General features: G+C 49.3%; 1 protein-coding gene across 3 annotated transcripts in view; it reads right to left on the reverse strand.

Moving 5' to 3' along the window:
- Window positions 1-12,113, reverse strand: part of LOC142020082 (fibronectin type-III domain-containing protein 3A-like) — a 91,190-nt gene extending 79,077 nt beyond the window's left edge. For all 3 annotated transcript variants that reach the window (XM_075007683.1, XM_075007682.1, XM_075007681.1), the window contains exon 1: window positions 12,014-12,113. The gene's annotated coding sequence lies outside the window, so the exon portion shown is untranslated. The remainder of the gene's footprint in view (window positions 1-12,013) is intronic.
- Window positions 12,114-21,481: the final 9,368 nt, after the last annotated feature.

The raw sequence follows: 21,481 nt of genomic DNA on the forward strand, positions 1-21,481 counted from the left end.
GGTACAGAGAGAACTATGAACACTAGCCCTACTGTTGGGGCTATTTTTAATGGGTAGATCTGTTTACTGCACTGATAGCAAAGAAAGAAGTTTCTCAGCCTCTCAGACAAGCGCAACCCCACAGCCATGAGATTCCTGGTGCCAAATTCAAATTCACGGGCTTCCTGTTACCTAATTCCTGCACACCTGGAGAGCTGCAGAGATGGAAGCGGCCAGAGTGGACAACTGTGGGGCATTGTGGGATACATATGGGACAGCTCTGTAGGCTAATAAAGTCTATTACAAAACATGGCATTTCCACACTGGCCTTAATTCAAATTTTTAAATGAGAACTTGACCCTACATTGAGTTGTTTCTCACAGCGTATAACATTGACCTTAGTGTTGCTTAAAATCAACCTAATCGTATTTACAGTGAAGGCAGCGACATTGTAAAATTGAGCTAAAATTTGACTTTTTTAGGCTATGTCTACACTACACGATAATGTACTTCAGTTATTCCTTAGTTAAAATGAAAGGAGCTCTCTTTTCGCTGAAGTCTTCCTGACATCAAAAAAGCACATGCAACATTGCACACTTTTGATAAAACAGGCAAAACAAACACCAGAGAACAGTCAACGATCAACGCCAATAAGAGAGGCAAATAGACTTCAAGGCCAGCCAAGCTGTGTATGATTCTCAGTACATAGGCTGTCTTGAGCTTACTCTTGAAAGAATACTGTACCATTAATGTCTCTCTCAGACTTCACTTTCTCTGCAGAATAATTGGTTCACCTATCTCTCCTTCACAGCAGTCCTGAGTGGTCATATTAAAAGCAATAAAGGGAGACACATTACTCCTTGTGAGGGAAGGGGAGAGAAAGAATTGTCCATGTGTGTGAAACTTTTCCCCTCTCTATCGAGGAGGATTTCGAGATGAGGAGTTGAAGGACTGGAGACAGCCCATCCAAAGGTTTCTAACCGCACCAGAGCTCAAGCTGTTAGCCCTGGCTGGCCTGGAGAAAGAATGGAGCTTCCTCTTCCTCTGCATGGGCTGCACCCAAGTCAGGTGACACCCAGGAAGCTCCCCTGGCTGCAGGAAACACAGTGCACACACATCCCTTCCTGCCTCCATCCCTTCCAAGCCAAGAGAGGAGGGTCTACACTACCATTACACATCTACACTTCTCCCGACACACAAGTCCCCACCTTCTACCATCTATGTTCAAGACCATCCTCCACTGAGCCATCTGCACCCAAACATCCATCACATCAAGCCCCAACCAGCTGCATGCAAACTGTACAGGACACAAAACTGTAACTCTAGTCCAAGCCCAGAAGTCTTCACAGAAACGTATAGGGCCCTACCAAGTTCATGGCCATGAAAAACATGTCACAGGTTGTACTATACGATACAGGTTTCACAGGGCAAACCAGTGTTTGTCCAACTGGTGTCCTTGAACCAAAACTAAGTTGCAGGTGGGGTGAGACTGCAAAGTTATTTTAGGGTAGTCATGAATTGCCACCTTTACTTCTGTGCAGCCTTCAAAGCTGAGTGTACAGTCATGGCTGCTGACTGAGGCCCTGTAGGCAGCAGTGTAAAAGTAAGGGTGGCAATACCATACCCCATTATCTGTCATTGCTCACAGTTGGTGGTGGTGGCATTGCCTTCAGAACTGAGCTCCCAGTCAGCCACTGCAGTGCAGATGTAAAGGGAGGAGCATCTCTTTTATACACACACACACACACACACACACACACACTCTCTATCTCCCTCTCCCTCCCCCCCCTCCTTTTTGGATCAGGACTCCTACAGTTATACAACTATGAAATTTCAGATCTAAATAGCGGAAATAAAATCTATTAGTTTAAAATCCTATGACCATAAAACTGACCATGCATTTGGGAGGGCCCTAACAATAAAACATTCCTATGCCCTGAACCCCAAGTCAACCAGCAAGAGACAACCAAATTATTTTCTTTGCTATGTAGACATACCCACAAAGTCTTTTATGCTTGTCATAATTGAAATAATATTGCTGTATTCTCCACGGAGCCATACAGATGTGCTAATATGCCTAGCAAGGAATCTATCAAACAATACTTCTCAGGTTGTTTTTTTTAATCATCTGTATAGTTATAGGTACACTTGTAGACAGGTATTTTGAAATAAATTACCAAGATAACTGGATGCTGCTGCATAGCTGGAGCCAGTGGTTGTTGGCACAGCGCCTGGCTGTCTGCTGTACTGTTCTTCTGGCCTCTCTAAGCGCTTGCTGGGTACTCTGGCTCGGTGAGCGTTTGTACTCCAGGAGTGCAGCATGCTTCTTTTCAATGACTGGAATCATCTCAACGGAGTTAGCTTCGAACCAGTCGTTCGTGTTTCTAGCTCTTCTTCCAAACACCAACAAGGCCGTGTTGTAAACTGTATCCCTCAGATGTTGCCATTTGGATGTCACATTGGCGCCCCCAGGGGCACTGCGCAGATTTTCCTGGAGGGTCTCTCTCAACTTTTCAGCTTTCTCTGAGTTTGCCGTCTTTCTGGCGTCAATGCGGAGCCTTCCAGCAGGTTTAGAGCAGTACAGCTTCTTGGGTCTCAGCTTGAGTTTGGAGCAAACTAGCGAGTGATCTGTATCACAGTCAGTACTATGATAGCTGCATGTCAGAAGGATGTTTTTGAGGTTATTACGCCTAGTGATGACCACGTCTAGTTGATGCCAGTGCTTCGAGCGTGGGTGTCTCCACGACACTGTGCACTGTGGCTTCATTTGGAAGAACGTGTTTGTGATGCACAGATTGTGGTACGAGCACAGTTCAAGGAGACGCTGTCCATTGTCATTCATTTTTCCCACACCGAAGTGTCCTAAGAAGGAAGGCCATGAGGCCCAATCAGCTCCAACTCTTGCACTGAAGTCACCCAAGATGTACAGTTGTTCACGAGCAGATATTTGCGCTACAGCAGCACTAAGCACGTCATAGAACTTGTCTTTTACTTCTGGTGTGGCGTACAGGGTTGGCGCATAAGCGCTGATCAGGTGGACGGGACAGGCGCAAGTTTGAAGCGTGATCTGAAGAAGTCTTTCTGATCCGCCCATGACTAAATCAACCATTTGTAGAAGGGTGTTTCTGACAGCAAAGCCAACACCATGCTCTCTGGGTTCTTCTTGGGCTTTACCCTGCCAGAAAAAGGTGTAGTCCTTTTCCTTTAGAGATCCCGAACCTGCGAGCCGCGTCTCTTGCAGTGCAGCGATATCAACTCTGAGTCTCTTCAGTTCCTCGTTGATGACAGCAGTCTTGTGGGTGTCACTGATGGCCTGAAGATCTTCAGTCAAGCCGGTCAGCATGGTCCACACATTCCAGCAAGTAAGCTTAAATTGTTGATGTTTCTCATTTCTTGTTGATTTTCTTATTGGTTTGCCTGGTGCCCAAATTTCAGTCACTTGTCAGGTTCAGGAACCGTAAGCCTCACGCACCCAGCGAGGCAGGTGAACTGTGGCGGGACAGTACCCTATTGGCTGGGGGCTGCCCAGCTTGAGGCGGGCGGTGACTGTCCAGTGAGATGCTATGCAGCAGCATCCAGACCTGTGCCGACTTTGGTAATCTCAGAGGAATGTACGAGGGTATGAGGAAGGCATTAGGACCCACCCAGAACAAGATGGCACCTCTGAAATCCAAATCTGGTGAAGTCATTGCTGACAAAGCCAAACAGATGGAGCGCTGGGTTGAGCACTACTCCGAGCTGTACTCACGTGAGAACGTTGTGGTTGACGCAGCCCTCGATGCCGTCGAGCTCCTACCAGTAATGGACGAACTGGATCAAGAACCGACTGTGGATGAACTGAAGACAGCCATCGACAGCATTGCAGCAGGAAAGGCCCCTGGTCAGGATGGTATACCACCAGAGGTAATCAAATGTGCCGCGGACACACTCCTGGAACCCCTACATGAGCTACTGTGCCTGTGCTGGAAAGAGGGTGAGGTTCCACAGGATATGCGCGACGCTAACATTGTAACGTTGTATAAGAACAGAGGAGACAGAAGCAACTGCAACAACTACCGTGGAATCTCCCTCCTAAGCGTCACTGGTAAACTGTTCGCTCGCGTCATCCTTGGCAGACTCCAGAAGATTGCTGAGAGGGTGTACCCCCAAATCGCACTGCGGATTCCGTGCAGAGTGGTCTACCGTTGACATGGTCTTCCCTCTAAGGCAGCTGCAGGAGAAGTGCAGGGAGCAGAGAAAGCCACTCTACATAGCCTTCATTGACCTGACCAAGGCCTCTGACTTGGTCAGCAGGGATGGTCTGTTCAAACTGCTCCACAAGATAGGCTGTCCTCCACGGTTACTCAAGATGATCCAGTCGTTCCACGAAGACACGAGAGGAACCATCCAATATGGCGGTGCATTATCGGATGCTTTCAGAATCAGGAGTGGTGTCAAACAAGGATGTGTGCTTGCTCCGACATTGTTTGGGATCTTCTTCGCACTCCTCCTGAAGCATGCCTTTGGATCTTCAACAGAGGGCATCTTGCTGCACACAAGATCTGATGGGAAACTGTTTAACCTTGCAAGGCTGAAAGCTAAGTCTAAGGTGCGAGAAGTCCTCATCAGAGACATGCTGTTCGCAGACGATGCTGCTGTAGTGTCTCACACAGAAGACCAGCTTCAAAAACTACTGGATCAGTTCTCCAAAGCGTGCAAGGACTTTGGGCTTACCATCAGCCTAAAGAAGACAAACGTACTCGGTCAGGATGTTGCTGAATCCCCATCAATCAGCATTGACAACTATACGTTAGAGGTCGTCCACGAGTTTGTTTACCTCGGGTCCACCATCACTGACACCCTGTCATTGGACACTGAGCTAAATAGAAGCATCGGAAAAGCAGCCACAACTCTGTCCAGACTCAGCAAGAGAGTGTGGAATAACAACAAGCTGTACACTCACACCAAAATGCAAGTCTACAGAGCCTGCATCCTCAGCACCCTCCTTTATGGCAGCGAGACTTGGACCCTGTATGCCCGCCAGGAAAAGAGGCTGAACGCCTTCCACTTGCGCTGCCTCAGGCACATCCTTGGAATATCATGGAAGGACAGAGTGACCAACACCGCCGTCCTCGAGCAAGCTGGAATCCCAACCATGCACACCCTCCTCAGGCAGCGTCAACTCCCCTGGCTTGGCCACATCCACAGGATGAATGATGGAAGGATTCCAAAAGACATCCTGTATGGTGAGCTAGCCTCTGGCAAAAGACTTCCTGGACGGCCCCAGTTGCGCTACAAAGATGTCTTCAAGAGAGACATCAGAGAGGTAGACATCGAGCTGGACTACTGGGAAGAACTAGCAGATGACCGCAGCAGATGGAGGCAGGGGTTACACAAAGGGCCTTCAGAAGGGCGAGATGAAGATCAGACAGCTAGCAGAGGAGAAGCGAGAGCACAGAAAGCACAATAAGGACTTGCCAGACACCCACTACATCTGCAAGAGACGCAGCAAGGACTGTCACTCTCGTGTGGGTCTTCATAGTCACAATAGACGCTGTAAATGAAGTCCTCAATTGAAAAACTTTAAAGGGCGCGATCCATAGTCTATGCAGACTGAAGGATGCCAACCTACCTACCAAGATTACTGAAAATGGCATGACTACATTGGGTTAATTTTAAAATACTGGGCACATAATTCAATGATTTTGCACAGAACTGATATATTTAGTGTGCACAGTATTGTACAAACTGCAACCCTGAGCATTTTAAATATACACATACACCATGCAATAGTACAGTGTCCACATTAAAAGCTCAATTACAAAGCCAGTCACATTGTAATATTATATAAGTACTGAAAAATAATTTTAATGTACGTTAGTACAAAATGTATCCTTTGGAAATTAAGGCCACAGTCATTAAATATGATGCCAGATTATTAAAAGTACTAGAAAAGACTTAATTTTTTTTTTAAAAATATGGGAAGTGTCTACAAATTTGAATTACTTTGAAAATATTTTATCTGATAGTGAATGTAAAGAAAAAAAATCAACCACGGCTGTACTTGTGTGGCTTAGAAAAGGTCTTTGCGCTGGCTCTACAACTACAAAAAAAACTAACTCCAAAAATTGCTCTACTAAAAGCTTTCCAGTAAAAGATATTGCATTCACTGAAGCTGTTAGAAGCAGATGTTATATTCAAGGAAAAAAAATATTTTCCCCATCTTAACTGTGTTCATTGAATACTCTTCCCCATTCAGAATATTACAAAGAAAAATGAAGTACTATACCAAAGTTGACAGTGATCCTTTCAGAAGTACCTAATAAAGACTAATCAAGTCATTTTAAATTCCTCCTCTAACTCAGAGATGAGCAAACTTTTTACATCAGACCACACTTTTCATACCTGCAGTTGGCAGGGCCCCTCCAACTTGTCTAATGTAATCCAAACCAAAGGAAATTTTGGTTATGTTCATATGAAAAAACCTCTCAGCATATGGAATGTAAAACTTTATCATCAGTATATAAATGGCAATATTCACGCACAAAAACAGCAACATGTTTCAACATTTTAATTAAATGGATGACACCCAAGCAGCCGTTTGTGATGCACCACCCCTTCTGAAAATTCATGCCTCCCCGTGGGGGCATTGCCCCCCCCTTCGCACACCTCTGATATAACTCATGTTAATTTCTTGTTTTGTAGACTGCGCCTTACTTGAAATAAAATATATGGACGGATCTGGACCCAAGTTCCAACCTCCAAACAGCCTGCATATTAAAAGCTTAAAACTTTGTTAACCTTATGTAAATGATGAGAGCCAAAGAACTTCAAGGTCTTTGCACAGATTAGATTATTGGTATAATCTTCTAAAGTAAGTCAGTTTTAGTCAGCTGTAATGATTACCATCTTGGCCTAAATATTGAAAAAATTAATCCCTAGAAAACTGAGGCGGTTTCAATTTCAACCAAAAGAGGCAGAACAATAGCAGATTTACATTAAGATTGGAAATAGACTAAGGGCTCTGTGCCAGTGGTCTGTCTATGCTGGTCGATACACAGAAAGGATTGTGTTAGCACCATGGAAAGAATAAATTATCGCTGCTTTTACAATAAGCTCTTCAAGAATGTAATAAAGAGTTCAGTGTGTGCTCCTCACTCTGGAATCCAAAACTTTTCAGTTTAGGTCTGGCTTGCAGTAAAGATAACAGCTGAAAACTAACCATGTTGACCTGAGCAAACTTCAGCAGAATTTGCCTTATGTTGCACATTCGAAAGCAGGTGAAAAAAATTTTAGGTTACTTTGCTGGTATTAACAGGACTTTGAATTTTACAGCAATTACTTTATATTTTTAGTAGCAATAATTTGATTCAGAGACTTGATTGTCTGTTATTCAGAGTAATCTGGAATTTAATTACAAGTAGACTTATTGCCAAAATTAAGACTGTTCTCTTCTTAAGACTACATAATCTTATCTGTGAGGACACACCTGATTTCAGAGACATATTTTTCAGTCTCCCTTAATTACAGGGAATTATTTGTAACAAAGTATTCTCTTTTCATATTAAGTGTATTTTTATAGTTGACTAAATTTTTGAAATTCATAAATCGTTGTTTTAGAGTTCCAGTTTCCTGAACTTAAAACAAATGTATGTTTTTGTTTACAATTATGTACTTCATCCAGAAGGATCCCAACATATTTTTCAAATAATACAGACAACCATATAATACATGAATACACAGTACAACTAAAATTCAGTGACTATGCACAACTGGTGGGAGTTTGCAGGTAAGGTAAAGAAGAGCACTGCCAACGCCAACAAGACGAACTATTTTATGAAAAAGTACATTGACATTTTTACTGTCCACAGTGCAGAAAGGATGTTGGTTTAAAAGGTCTCACCATTTTTTTTCCAAAACTAAATACAAAAGATGGGTATCGGTATTGAGAGCCCCACAGAGTCAATAGAATATACAATGTTACCCTGCCCAGAAGCAACAACAAAAAAACTCAAACCACTTTAGAATGGTCTACTGAAATATTCTGTCAAAACAAAAAGCAGTCAAGTAGCACTTTAAAGACTAGCAAAATGGTTTATTAGGTGAGCTTTCGTGGGACGGACCCACTTCTTCAGACCATAGCCAGACCAGAACAGACTCAAGGTGCCTTAAATATTGAGTCCTTCAGACTATAGCCAGACCAGAACAGACTCAATATTTAAGGCACCTTGAGTCTGTTCTGGTCTGGCTATGGTCTGAAGAAGTGGGTCCGTCCCACGAAAGCTCACCTAATAAACCATTTTGCTAGTCTTTAAAGTGCTACTTGACTGCTTTTTGTTTTGATAGTGTATAGACTAGCACAGCTTCCTCTCTATTACTATGAAATATTCTGCTTCACTTTGTTTCAAAGTGGGTTCCAACTTAACCTCAAAGGAGGACACAGCGTGCGATCAAGGACTGAGGCCAAAAATGCATTTGTGTAGACAGAGTTATCTTTATTCCCTCTAGAAGCATGCATATGATGAGTTACTGGTCCAAATAAACTCAATCTTCAGTGCTTTGAAAATGTTGTTAGGTAGAATCTTTAATAAAATGAATTGCTGAGAATTACAAGAAATAAGCTACCTTAATATTACTTTAAAGTTGAAAATTACTTAAAATATGCATAATAGCTACAGATATGAATGCAGAAGTTTTAATTATTCAGATTCATTGCCAAGGTGCTGCCTAACCTGATGCAATAATCCTTAACCTACAAGTGAGTCATCTACAGGTGGTCCCCAATTTATGAACCCATTGATTTATGACCATTTGTACTTACGACTAACCTTCAGTTCACCGCCCCCCACATGTCGCAGCTTACCCTGCCCCAGCAGAGGGGCTCAGCCACACGCCTGGGGCTCCCCTCCAACCCCTCCCACCCATACTAACCCACTGCGGACCTGGCCCCAACCTCCCCAACCCACATGTGGCCCCAGATCACCTCCCCTGCGCAGCTGGCTCAGTACACACACGGCTCCAACTTGCCCCCCGCTCAAGCACCCCACCCCAGTGCACCCCCATTCAACCTCTCCCCAGCCTGGCTCACCCCTCCACGGCCCCAGCTCACCCCACCCATGCATGGTGCTCCAACTTCAACCCGTGCTTGGGGCTCCAGCTCCCAGCCCCCTCCACTCAGCCCCCTGCCACAGTTCAACCCCGCCCCCCGCCCAGCCCAGCTCAACCCCTCCCTTCCCTGGCCCCAGCTCACCACCCTCATCCCCATGCTTAGGGCTCTGGCTCTCAGCCACCGCAAGTGTGCACAGGGGCTCTAGCTGCCCTGCAGCTCAACCCACTCCCACCTGGTTTACCCGCATTCAATCCCCCCTCCACCCGCTTCAAACCTCCCCATCCCCAGCTGAACCTCCCCCCCAGCACGCACTGGGCTATCAGCCGCCAGTGCACACGGGGCTCCAGCTATCAGATGCTGCAGGCACATGAGGCTCTACCGCCCCTCCCAGCTAACCCCCCCACCCTGGTTCACCCTGTTCAACCCCTCCAATCGCCCTCGGCCCCAGCTCTCACTCTCTTGCACGTGGAACTCCAGCTTCAACCTGCACTCAGAGCTCCCAATCCCCAGTGCATGGGGCTCCAGCTCCAACCCCCTGGCCAGGCTCAACCCCCACCCCTGCTTGCCGGGTCCAACCCCCTACAAGTCCCAGCTCAACTGCACCCTCCCACCACCCCTGCCGCCCTAACCCACCCCAGGCTTAACCCCCCTGCCCTCTCGGAGGGCCTCAACCAAAGCCCTCCCTGACTTAAGCACACCTTGAGGGATTACAGTGTAAGGGTATTTCCAACTTACAATCAAATAGAATTACAATCAGGTGTTCAGAACGTAACCTATTTGTCAGTCAGGGACTATCTGTACTTGTAACAGCTTGTTCCAAAAAACTTTAATATGGCCAATACAAGGTATCTTTTCCAATAATCTAGTAATTAAAAAACTTACAGATCAAAATACATGGAAAAAGGTTCAGTACACTTTCTCCTAACATACTGCAAGTATGGAACCTTGCAACTCTTCATTGCAAAATATCACACTAATTTGATCCAATCTACCAACAAGAAATCCCAATGCTGTGCAAGGATACCATAGACAAGACTCAGAACACAGTGAGCCAAAGTCTTGGAAAGGAAGAGCGCATGCCAGCTATTTTTCAATAGGCACAAAAATCCATATGTTATAATTTTATATCTCAAAAAACAACCATTTTCCCTGTCATTCATATTTATCCCTTTTCACATATTTCCTTTTACTTGAGGAATTTCGAATGCAGTTATAAGAATTTTTGTTTCTGATACAGGCACTAGACAGCATATAAACTACCACTATTTCATTTTAATATATAAAAGCAAATACATTTTATTGATTTAGAAAAGAAAAGACTGTCCAATGATTACTGTGCTACTTTGGGATTCAGGAAGCCCGGATTCAATTCAAAGCTCCACTACAGCATTAAGGTGTAATTTTGGGCCAGCACCTCCCTGTAACTACAAAATAGGACTAGTATCAGAGAGATAGCCACATTAGTCTGTATCTTTGAGAACAACAAGAAGTCCTGTGGCGCCTTATAGACTAACAGATATTTTGGAATATAAGCTTTCATAGGCAAAGACCCATTTCATCAGATGCATGAGTATGTTGCATGGACAGTCTCACAACAACAAATTGTGAGACCCTCTAATACTGTAAACTATATAAATACCTAAGATAGGCATAGCCTTGTAGTTCTACAGCAAATTTAGCAAACCTGACTATGATTTCTGATATTAGACAAACCTCAATAACATAAAAAGGAAGTTACCTTAAAACACAAAGAACTGTCTGGAGATTGGAAAACTTTAGTCCTTATTAAAAATATAACTAAGATTTTATACAATGATATCATCATCCAGAGATAGGAGCTTTTACAGCAAGTTTTAAAATAAAAGATTAATCTATTTTTCAGTTTTAAAGCCATCCAGGAATTAGAAGTCAGCAAAGAGACAAAAGAATAGTCATGAACAGGAAATAAATGTGACAATTTGAGCTAAATACACCTGCCCTGCCAGCTATGTACCTACCCAGGACTAGTTGAAGAAATTACAGTTTCCATAAAGTGCCTGCTACAAAAGGTCAGGAAAGAAAACTGCCGAAGTCCATATGGTAGGACAGTAGTCCCTAAAGGCTCCCCACACACACACCCACACACCCCTCATTCCCAAGCACCAGCACCACACACCAAAGTAACATCAACAGTCTTTTGTCCGACGCCAATAACAGGATCACAGCAGAAAGCAGTCCCAGTAGGATACCCACCTTCAGGGCTGCCCCCAGCTGAAGGGCTACATGGCAGGGGTAAAACACGGTCGCTAGCCAAAGATCACAGGGTACGACCAACCTACCCACCTCCCACCTGAAGGGAGCGACGGAAGGAGCTGCCGAGTCTCTGTTTGCTGATCACTCCAGTCAAGGGGAACCAGTAGAAGGCTACGTGGCATTCGCAGGCAGCAGCGCCGGCTGCCGGGGACGTCGGGGGGGGGGGGGGAGGAACTGCAAACCCTAACCCGCCCCCCGACATAAACAAACGGAAAGTAACGGGGGAAACACGGGGACTGGCTGGGGAGAGCCCACCCGTGGGAGGGGACGGCACTGGGAGGCTAGCTGAGTTCCCGCGGCCCCCGTACGGCACGCAGCAGGGAGGAGACGGGGTGGGCTCCTCGGAGTAAACCGCCCTCGCAAAGGGGGGGCTCGCCCCCTCTGCCCGCCCCCGAAATCCGCCGCGGGACGGAAATGTCATTAACCGCTCCCCACCGCCCCCGGGACGCGCCCTACCTCAGACCCCGGGCCCTCTGGACCCTCAGAGCGCTCCCCTCCCCCACACCACCTCCCGCCTGCGCCCCCGAGTCTCCCCGCAAGCGCCCCCCGGCCCCGCAGGACGCCCCTCCCCGGGTCTCGGCATCGCCCCGGCTAGGGAGCGCCTGCTCCGGCCGGGAGTCCCAGGGGCAGGCGGGCTGGGATAACGGCACTCACCCAGCAGCGCGCAATGCCACGCGAGCGCAGCCACTGCCCAAGCTCAGCGCTGCCAAGCGCCACAGACGCCGCCAGACGGCTCCGCCATGATGGAATGCGGGCACTGCGCACGCGCAGCTGGTACAGGCGGCTCCTGGAGCGATAGCCAGGAGGCGGAGCGGCCGTGCGCGGTAACCAATGTATTAGCACCGGCATCCGAGTCCCCACTGCTCAAGTCGGCAAAAAGGACTCGGGAGGGAGACATTCCGAATGAAAACAACTTGTAGTACCCTTTCTGGTACCCATAGTCCAAATCGGATTACAGTGAAGAAAGTGGCACGGGAGGGCAGTTAAAAGCTTAATCAGAAATTGTGATTTTACATACTCATAAATTTAGAGGCAGAGCTAAAAGACCCATTAAAATAATTACTGAAGGACAGAGGCTGATGTGGGTCTGTAAGAGCAGTTGACATATTGTTATTCACTATGGCTGCGTCTACACAACAGTTCTGTTTCGAAAGAACATCTTTCGAAATGGAGCATCCACACACACCAGCTGGGACAGAAGGTTCGGTCCCTTCTTTCAAAAGGCCCCCAGCTGGGCGCTCTTTCAAAAGAGCAGGGGCAGGAAGTGACACGGGCAGGGTCGCATGGCGGACAAGCCCTTCCGGGGCTGCTGCCTGCCATCCCCTTAAAGGGCCCCCTGTACTTCAGCCTGCACACTCCGAGGGCCAGCAACCCTGTCCCCAGGCAGCGCGTGAGAGAGAGCAGATGTGGCATCCTGGGCCCCTATGGATCCCAAACAGCACCCCCCCTCCATCGCAGCTGTGGCCAGTGACCTGGCCATGGTCCTGGCCATCGTGCTGCAGCGGCTCCAGGTGGCCACCATAATAGCCACCCTTCTGGATGCCATCCTCAGGACGCAATGTCCCCTGCTGGTCCCCCGGGTCATCCGCCACCTGTGGAGCTTCCCCACAAGCAGCGACTGGTGGGACCGGCTGGTGCTGGGGGACTGGGGTGACAACCAGTGGCTACAGAACTTCAGGATGACCAAGGGGGTATTCCTGGAGCTGTGCCACTGGCTCGCCCCAGTCCTCCAGCACTGGGACACACACCTGAGGCCAGTGCTCCCCCTGCACAAAAGGGTGGTCATCACCCTATGGAAGCTGGCCACCCTGGACAGTTACTGATCTGTTGGCCACCAGTTCGGGGTGGGCAAAGCCACCGTCAGGGCTGTCCTCATTGAGGTAAACCATGCCCAGCTCACACCTAGACTGCGTGCGGTGGGGCGAGGGCAGCCTGGTGACAGGCACCGTCGGGAGAAGGGCAGGCATCCGGGGGACAGGGGTGGGGATGGGGATAGGCATGGGCAGGCAAACTGCACTCCACCCCACACTCACAAGCATGCCCACGTCGTCCGGGCGATCAACAAGGTACTCTTGAGGCAGCTGGTTCGTGTCGGGGACCTGGATGATGCCATCCAGGGATTCCAGGAGCTGGCTTCCCCAACTGCTTCAGGGCCCTGGATGTCACCCACATCGCCATCTGGGCCCCAGAGCACAGTCATGGGGTCTACGTGAATCACAAGGGCTACCACTCGGTGGGCCTGCAGGCCCTGGTCAACGCCAATGGCTGGTTCGAGGACATCTACGTGGGCTGATCCAGCCGCATCCACAATGTGAGGGTCTTCAGGAACTCAGGGCTGGGACATCATATGGCCGAGGGGACCTCCATCCCTTGGCAGGAGCTCCCCATCGGGGACATAATCATGCCACCCGGCATCGTGGCAGACACGGCCTACCCCCTTCAGGCCTGGCAGATGCGGCCATACACTGGGCACACCCAGCCGAGCCAGGACCTTTTCAATGAGAGGCTGAACCGTGCCAGGAACACTGTCGAGCAGGCGTTCGGCCGCCTCAAGGGGTGTTTTAGATGCCTCTGCACCAGGCTGGAGTTGGGCCTCCCCAACGTGCTGGCGGTGGTCAGGACTTGCTGCACCCTCAATAACCTGGTGCAGACAAAACACAAGCCCTATATGCAGTGGTGGGTCGCTGAGGCGGGGCACAGGTACGAACAGCCCCCTGCTGCCCCATGCCACCAGGCCCAGCAGGACAGGGTGCATGTAAGGGAGGCCCTGCGCCAGGCCTTTGAGTGGGGGCCACAGGAACACCCCCACCCTGCACACTCCCCCCCACCCACACCCTGCACACACACGCACACTTCACCAGCACACATGCACGGGGGACACAGGGTAACCCATAAAAATAAACTGCTTATATGTAAAAAATGCACATCTCATTATCTAGGGGGAACTATATACACGTGTGGGGGGAGGGCAAACAGGGAGAACTATTTACATGAGGGGGCTCACCCCTCTATGGGCTCCATGGCTGGGAGCCCCATCGCCCACGCCTGCTCCTTCCTCCCCATGTGTGGGAGCCCTGCCAGGGCTGGGCTAGGGCCGGTGGCACAGGAAGGTAGGGGTGCAGCTCAGGCGCAGTCCCCGTGCCTGTGCCGGGCTCAGCACAGGAGTGGGGGGCTGGGGGCTTGGCCTCCATCTGGCCAGCCCTGGCCAGCAGGGTGCGGGCCAGGCAGATGAGGCTGGCTGTGGGGAGGGAGCAGGGCCTCCAGGTTGGCCTCCTTGGTGGGGGGGCGTTGTGGGAGAGGCAAGGGAATGTGGGATTGGGGCTGCGGGGAGACCACTTGGAGGGGAGGGAATGCCTGGGGGATTGGGAGGGTGACGGGGGGTGTGGATGCTGGAGTGACCCGCGATGGAGTGGCAGCAGGGTCCAGGTGGCTGACCACGGACTGGGTGAGGGCGTCCAGGTTGGACGCCACCCACTCCCACACGACGCCCATCAGCTCCCTGAGGGCGGCTGTGTGGGCCGTGTTCCCTGCCTCCTCCTCCCCGGCCTGGTGGTACCAGCAGAGGGACCAGCGGCAGCCCTGCGCTGGCCCCGTACAAGGCCTGGGCAGCTCTCCCTAGCCCTTGGTGGTGGGGCTCCCCAGGCCTGTCGTGGGGCTGGTCTGGCTGCTGGAGCTGTGGAGATAAAAGGGGAGAGGAATAGGTCATTAGTCCTGGTGAGGGACCCCCTGAACCCCCCGCGTCCCTCCCACCCCATCCCTGCAGTCCTGCAGGAACCTCATCCAGGGTTCCCTGTCTGGGTTGTGGGAGTGCTGGCTCTCCTCTGCCTCCCTCGGTCCCTTCGCAGTCTGGCGGCCCATGGCACTGTCCAGCCCGCAGGTGCTGGGTGCCACACATCAGCCCTGTGAGGCCGGGGCGGTGAGGCTGTCTGGCCCGCACATGCCCTGGGGCTGATGTCTCTGTGGGTGGGCTGCGGCCACCCCGGGTGGGACTGTGTGCCCCCTCCCCCAGCCCCACGGCCGCAGGCGTGCATGGTACATACCTGTGGGTACCTCCAGGAACTCAGGCGAGGCACGGTCGGAGGGGGCCTGGCGAGATGGGCCCGAGGGGACATCGATGACAGGGCCCCCTCGCTTGAGCCCTTGTCATCTCTGTGGTCCTGGATCCGTCAGGGGTGCCTGAAGGTGGCCGGTGGTCTGGGCTGGTCCTCCCCTTCGGTCCCCATCCCCGTCTCCTCCAGCTTGGTTGGGGGGTCAGCGGTGTCCAAGTACATGGCTGGGGGTCCCGCCTCCTTGGGCCCAAGGAGGCGGTCGAGTTCTTGGAAGTCAGGGCAAGTGGTGGGCGCTGCCCCTGACCCCCCGGCCATGTTCTGAGCCCAGCAGTAGGCTGCCAGAGATCCTTGACCTTGGACCTCACCTGATCCAGGGTCCTTGTGGGGTGACCCTGGCCAGCGAGGCCCTTGGCCAGGCGCTCAAATGCCACAGTATTCTGGCACCAGACCCCCGTCTGCTGCAGGACCTCCTTGTCTTCCCACATGGCGAGGAGGTCCTGCAGCTCGGCCTCTGCCCAGGAAGGGGCCCAATGTCTGGGGGGCTGGCTCCCTTCCTGGGAGGACTCCCCCCTGGTCCCTGGATGGCCCCTTCAGTGGGCAGGAGTCCTGACTGCTGGCCATGGTGCCAGAGGCACTGTGGCTCCCCCGGGGCGTCGCGGCTGGGAGCTGTGCGAGCGACAGCGTGGGCTCCCTGCTGCCTGCACACTCTCAGCTTCCTGCCTGAGGGCTTCTGGGAGCCTGCATGCTGAAAGGTGGCCGGATGCTGGAGCTATAGAGCTCTGCTTGTGCTGTGAGCGGTGCCGCCACCTGCCAGCTGATCGCGGCCTTGGAGAACCCGCTCTTTCGAAACAGTGGGCTGCCTCGTGTCTACACTTGCACGCTTTCCAGATTATCTTTTGAAAGAGGGCGCTTTTCCCATCCCAGGAGCAGGGGACCGACTTCGAAAGAATGGGGGGGTTCATTTGAAGTTAATTTCGAAAGAGCGCCGTGTCAGTGTAGACGCTCCACGGCTTCTTTCGAAAGAACTCGGTCTTCCGATCCTAATTTCGAATGTACTTGCTAGTGCAGACGCACCCGATAGCTGTGGTGACACTAGAGCCATCTGTCGACAGAAGTTTCTGCCGGAAGAATTTTTCCATCAAAATGCCTGTGGCCATGCACAGAAGCGGACTGAAAGAGCGATCCACTCTGTGGTCCGTCTCTCGACAACGACACAGCAGGCAGAGCTGCCCATTGTCCTGTCCCCAGAGCATCCACACAGCTTTTTGGTCGATGGAACCTGTCAACAAAAGGTGCTTCTCCTCACCTGGGAGGGCAGAAGTTTGTCGCTGGAAGTGCCGACTTTTGTCAACATGTTGTTGACAAAATGCATTTTGTGTCTGGATGTTCCACCAGTTTTGTCAGCAAAACCCCCTAGTGTAGCCGTAGCCTATTAGTATAGCTACCCCAGTGAAGTGTAGGCACCTTGCAGACAAATGAGGGTAAGGCCCTGCCAGGAAGAATTTACGAAGAAAACACCAGACTGTTCTGCAAATGGCTGTGTACGTGTGGGCCTGTGTGCCCACGTGGAGCCCAGCTGGTGCTTAAAATTGGACCCCAGTGCCAGTCATTCCATGTGGAGCTGAGCTGTTTAGGACATATTAGACTCAGATGAGAGTCTGTCCTTTAAGACCTCTCATGCATCTGACGAAGCAGGTCTTTGCCTGTGGACACTTGTGCTCCCAAACATCAGTTAGTCTATATGGTGCCACAGGACTTCTTGCTGTTCTTTAAGACTATGAATCTATGGCTACGTCTACACTAGCCAAAAACTTCGAAATGGCCATTTCGAAGTTTACTAATGAAGTGATGAAATACATATTCAGCGCCTCATCAGAATGCTGGTGGCCACGGCACTTTGAAATTGACACGGCTCGTCCCGACGGGGCTCCTTTTCGAAAGGACCCCTCCTACTTCGAAGTCCCCTTATTCCTATCTGCTCGTAGGAATAAGGGGACTTTGAAGTTGGCAAGGTCATTTCGAAAAGGAGCCCCATCTGGAAGAGCCGCGCGGCGGTGCGCTGCATCCATTTCGAAGTGCCGCAGCCACCCGCATGCTAATGAGGCGCTGAATATGAATTTCAGCGCTTCATTAGTAAACTTCGAAATGGCCATTTGCATGGCCATTTTGAAGTTTTTGGCTAGTGTAGACATGGCCTATGAGTATAGATGATCTTAGATGGGTGTACTGTAGAAGCAGCAGATGAATAGACTGCAGAACAGATCCTCAGAAGGCAGGGGAGCTTGCTAGTCTCTGTCTGGTACAGTGAGCAGAAACTGGAGAGCATGAAAATTGGAGCTGACCTTCACATGTAATTTAACGACCGATCTTCAACCCCTTGCTAACCTGAGGAAAGAAAACACTTTGGGCAGTGCCTTGCATGGGGACAAGTATCAGAGAGGTAGCCGTGTTAGTCTGTATCTTCGAGAACAACAAGAACTCGTTGTTTGTGAAGATACAGACTAACTCAGCTACTTCTCTGACACTTGTCACTTCAGGCAGTCAATTTGCAGATCTCTTCATACTTTTTATTACGACGAGTTAACACTGGAAGAAAAAAAGAGGTAGGACTCTATGATGTGGCATTTCCTACTTTGCTGGGGGCCAGTCCCTACTAGAATTGCTATAGTGGGGCAGATGCACTGATGCAGCTGTGCTGCTAGGACAGAAAATGTACCTCTGCGGAAAGAGACCATCCATCCCGTTTTCACTGGGACAGTCCCACATTTTAAGTGGACATCCCTCCTTCTTTTTTTTTTCCTAACAAAAAAGCTAATTGTCCCCTAACTTCACTCCCGCTGCTGAGCTGCCCTTTCCCCAAGTCAGGGCAGCTGCAGCTGCAGGTGAAATCAGTTAGGAGCTGGCCAGACAGTATGTTCGGCATGTACTGAGCTGTCCTTGTAACTGGAAAAGCCACTGTGGGGAGGTAGCCCAGTCCCCATTGCAGGACATACTCCCATGTAGCTGCTCCCACACCTTCCCATGGGGCAGTTGCCTCAGCAGCTAGCGAGCCCCCCCCCCCAGCTCTCCCACAGGGGCAGCACTGTTACCGACACCACCAGGCATGGGGCAGCCACAGAGCTCTGCTGCAGGGTGGCAGCCTCATTCCTGATGCCCCAAGGCATGAGGCAGCCAGGAAGGACTCTCGTGGGGCAGCAGCCCCATTGCCAGAGCCTGGAGGCATGGGGCAGATGGGAGCCACAGCTGCTCCCTGCAGCTAGGGAGCACCCCATCTCCCCCTGCTAGGGTAGCAGCCCCACAGGGCAGCACCACTGAAATCAGAGAGCATCCCTGCAGCATTCCTGGAGCCCAGAGGCATGGGGCTGCTGGCCAACTCCCCCCTCCTCCACAAGGCAACTGCCCCTGAAACTGGGGAGCTCCCCTGTGGGATGGCAGCCCCATTCCAGAGCCCCATGACAGGGGCAGCCAGGGAGCTGCACTTGCTTGGTAGCCAACCCCCACCTCCTGTCCTGTATTTGGCACAGGGAAATATGGTCACCCTACCTGTGTGAGAGGCAGTAGCTATGTCAGCAGGAGATGCTCTCCTGCTGAGATTGTTCTGTCCACACTGGCACTTAGGTTGGTATAATTTATGTCACTTGAGGGGGCAATGTGGCTTTTTCACACCTCGAGAAACATGAGCTCTACTGACATAAGTACTGGTAGGTACAAGTCTTAAGTGAAATAATTTCAGAAGATGGGAAAGTTTAGGTAGTCAAATTCCCAACTCACCTGGTATTCTGGAACACACGGGACCCCCTCAATTCAGATGGGTGTGAAATATACTCATAATCTGGTACTGATTATAGACTAAGACAGAGAACATATCTGTTATCTTCAGCCTATCAGAGGTGAACAAGGTGGTGAAGAGGGATGGGATGAAGTATATTTTATCTTCTCCACAACTTATGTGGATATGTGGTTGATGTAAAGCACATAGAAAAGTCAAATGAGTTTAAAAGCTCCCGAACAGAAATAAGTAGTTTTCATATTATTACCTGCAACGGCTAATTAGTATGACACTTATTTGACAATCGATTAAAATATCAATTAAAAGGATTTGGAGGGAAAGTTAAACTACTATTAAATGAAAACAAAAAGCAGTCAAGTAACACTTTAAAGACTAGCAAAATTGTTTAATAGGTGAGCTTTTGTGGGACGAAAGCTCACCTAATAAACTATTTTGCTAGTCTTTAAAGTGCTACTTGACTGCTTTTTGTTTTGATAGTGTATAGACTAGCACGGCTTCCTCTCTGTTACTACTATTAAATGTTGAGTCATATCTTATGTAGAACTTTTTTCATTTCATTGGCAATTCTAATATCCAAAAGAGAGGCCATAAATCTATATCAAATTTAAGCTTTTCGTATGCTTCAGAAACATAGGGAGTAAAGCACAGCATCCAGGCAAAACAGCCTTTTGCTTACATGATGTGTTTGTTGACCAGGAACAGAAGACTGGTTAATCATTTCACCTTCGAGAGAATTCGTGGAATCTTCAGCACTCAGCCTCAGGAATCATATTACACCACAGGTTCCAACAAATCTACAGTGAAGCATAGCTGACGCCCTAAGATTTTATTTTCTAAGTGAAAGATAGCCCTTGAAATCTCAGGAGTCTCACTGAAACAGGTACATCAAGGTCTTATAAATGTTTGAGATTTTTAGTGAGAAAAGGGTATTGTATAAATACACTTTTCAATTTCAGGCCAGAACCTACAATACTTTCTTTTGAATGCAAAGTATTTTCCTAAGACCCAACTTTTTAATTACTACCAGCTTGACATTTTGAAGGATGCCTAATGATGTTGTGTTTTATTCTCTGTCTTGAGCTTAAAAGATACGATATGTAGAGCACAGAAGTTCTCTCGAAGTGAATACCTGACATTCTTTGCACTGCAGGCCACATGGTCTGGCAGCTATGCAGTGATTATGAAAAGGAATTGGATCCCCTTGTAGATAATTCGCCCGTCCTTCATTGGGAATGGAAATTTCTTTTCCTTTTTGGAGTTGTTGGTTGAATTCTTTTTTTGTCTTAATTTACCTCCTTAAATGTATTTTAGGTGGATTATAGCAATAGCAAGGTGTTCCCTGGCAATTCAAACTCTAGCAAACAACTTTGCTCACGGAAAAGCTTACAAAAATCACTGCCAGTTGCTTGTCAGCCTTAGAATGAAAGGCCTTAAAACCTGCCAACATTCCACCAGCTCCAGACTGCCTCTAGCATTCAAACTGCTTCAAGTATGAGAGCTGAAAGAGCTATTGCTAACCTGCAGAAATGAAGGGACTGCATATGTGCTGCCTAGCATCTTATACACAAACTGTTATGGGGTAGTGGCAAGGGAGAAAAAGACACATTTTCAGCACTGTTTGGAAATGATACCGAGAATCAGTGAGGCTGAACCATACAGGAAGTCTGTTCCAGATGGCAAGAGCTGCACTGAAGCAAGGTCTGGCACGTCTGCCTGGAGGGAATCAGAGGAAGCCAGCGCTAGGTATAAGGTAGATGGGACCAGAATCGTAAGATAGGATGGAAAAGTATATGTAAGGTTTTGAAAATAAGGAAAGAGAACTGGGTTTGGAAAATAATGGGGAGCCAGTGGAGTGGAGTTATGTGAAAATAGGACCGAAGATGAGAGTTCTGTAAACTTGAGAAAGCCGGTAACACCAGTCTATACCTGCTGGCATTTGAAGAGATGGAATTTAGGGAAACTACAGTCTAGCCAAAGAAACTGGTTTGAGCCAAGGTGAGAGGATATGAAGATACGCATAAGAATCTGAGGGTTACTGACCTGCTGTACTTGAGCAGCAAAGACATAGATTACAATAGCAGGTGTGACACCCATCTCTCTTTATCTGACTTGAGCACTGCAACTCCGCTGTAAAGATCAACAGTTGTTTTGCCGCTCCGTCCACAAGCCAGGCAACCCCTCTTGGTGCCAGTATTTGGCTCTAACATCCTTCATAGTTTGGCTGATACCCTGATGCCTAGTGTAAATGGAATTCTTCCATGGCATGTTTCTGAAGCTTCAAAG

The sequence above is a fragment of the Carettochelys insculpta genome, chromosome 13 (genome assembly GCF_033958435.1).
Source record: "Carettochelys insculpta isolate YL-2023 chromosome 13, ASM3395843v1, whole genome shotgun sequence".
Classification (NCBI taxonomy): domain Eukaryota; kingdom Metazoa; phylum Chordata; order Testudines; family Carettochelyidae; genus Carettochelys; species Carettochelys insculpta.